The sequence below is a fragment of the Furipterus horrens genome, unplaced genomic scaffold (assembly GCF_987537825.1).
Source record: "Furipterus horrens unplaced genomic scaffold, mFurHor1.1.pri manual_scaffold_2, whole genome shotgun sequence".
Lineage (NCBI taxonomy): Eukaryota > Metazoa > Chordata > Mammalia > Chiroptera > Furipteridae > Furipterus > Furipterus horrens.
Window position 1 is genome coordinate 176,238,911 of NW_028327172.1, and position 4,799 is coordinate 176,243,709.

General features: G+C 33.7%; 1 non-coding gene across 1 annotated transcript; it reads right to left on the reverse strand.

The window, feature by feature from the left end:
- Window positions 1-3,004: 3,004 nt before the first annotated feature.
- On the reverse strand, window positions 3,005-3,128 carry LOC150020062 (small nucleolar RNA ACA64). The gene has a single exon (XR_016509367.1). It is a non-coding gene; the product is annotated as a small nucleolar RNA ACA64 (small nucleolar RNA).
- Between the last annotated feature and the right edge of the window lie 1,671 nt (window positions 3,129-4,799).

Consider the following 4,799-nt stretch of genomic DNA (forward strand, 5'->3'; position numbering starts at 1 on the left):
AATTTGTAAACACATTTATAAAGTAAGTTTTGGAAGACCAAGTGGCTTCTTTGCTAATGGGTCATTTACCATGGTCTGTATAGGCCCTTTTAAATACCTATGCTGGTGAGCATTAAAATTGAAGACACAAAAATTTCAATAAGATATACATAGAAATAAAGATGAATTATAGCAAATTTACATCAGGCAATAATAACATGTGAAACAGTCAAAATATATAAGATGAAATTTTAGCCCCCGAGGAAAGACAGTCAGCCTGGGTTGAATCATGTACATCCCATGAAATTCAAGAACAATTTAAAAATTATCTTTGTTAAGGCCATATTAAAAATACATGTAAGAACTACAGTTGTAGTTTCAGTACTTTCATCACACAACTGAGGTAACTAGTGTCCCATGATCAATCAGACTAGAACAAAGATGATTAATAGTTTTTTCCCCTTCGCTACAGTGATTAATTATTTTCACTATGCCTTGGTTAATTTGCTCTGAATTACTGTGCTTGCTCTCTTTTCATCAAATTCATTTGCCTTCCTAACTGAGTAAGACACCTAGACAATAACACTTTTGTCCCATTAGTTTAGATGGCAGGTGGGCTTTAGCACTGAATCCAAATGGTAATAAGTAGTATAATTGAAAAAGATCAGTAAGAACACAAGGAGAAGGGAAGAGGAAGAAGGAAAGGCCCATTTATCCTACTGAAAAGGAAGCTTTGTGATTAAAGTAAAAAGAAAGATATATGAGACAATTTTGTAGTACATGCTGCTTTTCAAGTAGAGAAACAACACAAATCTACTGAAAACTAGAAGACTGTCCTGAGTCTTGGAAGAAGTTGGTCTAAAAAAACCAAAGGTCTGTATCCTTATGGAAAAAACAAACTTCTTTTCTGTTCCTGTGCAGTAGTCTTACCAGGAACTAAAGGAAATTAGAAATTAGCAGGGAGATACTGGCTATTAACATTAGGATTTGACTTTTGCAAAGGATAAATAAGGACTTTTTAATTTTATCTTTGCTTAATGAACAAACTGGCTCCAGAGAGATGCAAATCTGTTTTGGCATTGTGCCTAAAACTTATGTCACAGCTCCAAGGAACAAGGTGTCATTCCTGATGGGGCTCACACTAGGGACTTCATAGCTCATTCATTTCTGCCATGCTTCTCCCATGTAACCCAGGGTTACATGGCCACAAGGGACAATGCACCCTTTGGACCATTTGTCGTTTATGAATTGTAAATCCAACGAGAGGGAGAGACAGCTTGACTGAACCCAAATTATGTTACAATAGATGGTAATGAATGTCCTACTCTAGCAGGATAATAGAACCCTTGCTTACTGGCAGTCATTCAGACGCTATCTCTCTCATCCATTTTCTCTCTTGGCCTTGACCCTAATCCAGCAATTGCACATCCCCAGCTGCTCTTTAAGCTGCCTCATTAGCAGCGCACCATTGGGCAGCTCCCATGACAGTCATCCAATGGGATAAAAGTGACATGGGGCCAAAGACTGTAACTGATTGGCAAGCATTGCAATGAAATATGAAACAGGGTTAGATGAAGAAGGCTTCTGAGAATATTTGAAAAGACTGAGCAGTTAAGGAATTTTAGGCACATGTTAACTTCACTGTTTAGCATTTTGATTTCCTAAAATTTAGGGAAAAAAATACCAGAGAGCACAAAAGTCTCTATATTGTAGCCATAAATGCTATATTTGGTATTAAAGACAGTTTATAAATTGTTAAAATAATTTCTCTCAATATATAAAATAAATACTTCAGCCACATTAACAGCTTAAGTCAACTGATATTTTCAGAAAATACTTATAGGCAAAACATTTTGAGACTGATTCAGAAATATGCTATTTTTAGAATAATTTCAAAATGGGCAAAGATCTCTATATCACCTGAGAAAATCTAATGAATCTGTTACCTATTATTTTCTTGTCATAAATTTAATTTACACTTTCATAAATTCTAGCAGAATGTAAATTTGTAGATACAACACAACTCAAAATAACTTTTAAAACACAACTCAAAATAACATTAGCCATATTATCTCTACATTAACACTACCACTGAATTTTTCTAGTTCCTTCAGCAATTTATGTAATCCACCACTTTAACTTAGTACTTATTTGACAATTTTTGTGCAATGAATTATTTTAATAATTTTATATATGTTGGTATTAATCACTCTTTTTATTGTCAAACTCCTCTAGATGAAAGTAATTCTTTCCAGTAGAATAATAAAAACTATTTGTCATGTCTTGAAACATACTTCTCAGCTTTCAAATATTTAAATGCTTAAAAACATTGTCATTTTTATTCACTCAATAGCTTTGGAGTCTCTACAATGAACCAGTCATTGTTTTATAAGTTGTAGAGGCATAAAAATTAGTTTAGTAGTATACTTGTTCTAGAAAATGCTTGCTGTGTGGTGGAGAAAGATATTTACTGCATGATATAATAATGTGATAAATATGACAGAATGGATGTGACCTAGAGTAAAATAGGAGTTTATTAGAAGTCATGTTAAGCATCATTGAAGTGGTTAGAAAAACTTCACTAGAATTGTCCATCTGAGCTAAGTCTTAAAAGGTAAATACATATCAGCTAATCGAAGGTAAGTTTAGGAGAGTAGAAAGTATTTTAGGCAGAGAGAAAACCATATAAAAGGCCCTCAAGAACCTCTTATGCATGCTTTACTAAACTCTTGGAATATAATGAACAGATACCATAAAGCCCACTTAAGTTAAGGTGTTAAGGTATGTATACATGGGAGAGTAGATGAAGTCTACTTAATGGAAGTCCAAGTATAGGAACCCTCATATGGAAAGACCCCATTGATTGTAAAATAAGAGGCATCATTTGTAGCACAAGTCAATTCCAGAGGCCTAGTGGCTGAAATATATGATGACTCAATCCGATGCTCTGCAATAATTCTACTTTACTACATTTCCTAGTCTTTCTGCCTGTTTAATTCTTTTTTTTTTTTTTTTTTTTTTTTTTGCGTGTCGGGGCCTGGGTTTCACCTCCCCACACCGAGTAGGTGGTGAGCTGAGGCCCCTGGTGGCTCTGGGCGCCGAATCTCACCCACGGTCACAGGCAAAGACGAAGGTGATTTTCAACCAACGCCGATAATTCTCTTCTTTATACATCCTGGCCAATTCTTCTTACAGGTCTTTCAAGAAAAGAGGTGTGATTGTTTAAGTATAAGCAAAGCCCCAGTTGTAGCTTTTGGAGCAATCCAAGTCCTGAATTTGTATTGGCTGCCCTTGGATCAGATGCCTTCCTTGCTCACAGAAATTGTAATTAAGGAGAAAGTAGGAGAGATGAAGAAGACTCAGTGGACATTATTGGGAGTCTAGTTCTTAAGGCTAAATCCTGAAGCAGGGCTGTAGGAGGAGCAGTTTTCTTTAGGAGGATTATGGGCATGACAGGCAAGTTGATGGTGCTAGAATTCTGATAATAAAAGCCATGGAAGAATTCTGTAGTATGTAGATCATGTGAGACTTTTAAAAAACAACAACATGTTAATTTAAACAGATTTTAAATTGTTAAAAGTTAAAATGCTACCAGTTACTTATAGAAGTGTTTTACCTCTCAAGTGGCAAGATGAATTAATTTTCTTTTGAATGATTAAGTTTTTTGAATTTTCCTTAGACGATTAAAACATTCATTTGTGGTTATATACAAGGTATTCTTCACACTTCTCTATTCTGTTTAAATTATTCTTTTAGTTTCTAACTCAACCTTCACTCTATCATTGAAGTAATCCTTTACTTTATATTTACTCTCCCTTCACACCTGTAAGTTTTTCATTTATTAATTATCAATTTTATTTAACTTTATTTTGTGCATTTATATATTTCTCCACCACCAGGAAGTCTCAAAAGCAAAGACTTTATTTTATATTTTATCCTATTGACTCTACAGAGCATGACAAATTTGTTTTATTGTATACTAGGAATGTAATAAACACTACTTTGTTGAAATTATTGAGGCCAAAATAAAGACTTTGAAAGCTACAAAATTGTTTCAAAAGATATCTGAGGCAAAAGATTAAGCTAATTTATTGTGGTCCTTTACATACATGGTGTTATAAATTATAAACATAAATGTGTATTTTTTCTAGATACATCTTTTTATTTGACTTCTAAAAAGCCTTTACCAAACATAACATCTGACATAAACTCTTAAGTAGAATGTCTGATTCAACATAATGACTGTTTTCAATAAAACGTACTCACTAATGACCATAGTCTTTCTTTAGTAAACTAGAACCATTACAATAAAGAGTCCCCTGCAGCTTATTTCTTCTGCAATAAAAATGAGTGCATCTTGGAATATCTCTCTTCTGACTCCAGGCATTCAGAGCATAGTGAACTACCAGTATTGGTACAGTGCCTTAGCCATTGTCAATCTACTTTAAGAAAGGGATTGCCTTTTTTAGGGTAAAAACAATGAAAATCAGTGGATACATTTTTTTTTTCTAATACACTTTAATGACTCACTCAATAGTGAGAATCATGAATGGTTATTAGCTTGTAGGCATTTGTTGGATTAAAAAGGCGAGTGAATGTCAAAAGAGCCTATTTCAAGTATACTAAACCAAATTATACTCAAGTTATTTATGAATGCTCATCTTATTATTTTAGAGTGAAACACAATTTTTAGAAAATCACTTAATATTATTATATACCTTTCAAAAAAGTTAAATGATTTAAACACCCAAATGTCCCAGTAAACATTTGTGATATGCTAGACAATGTGATGGCAATTAGAAAAGCAAACAGGTATTACA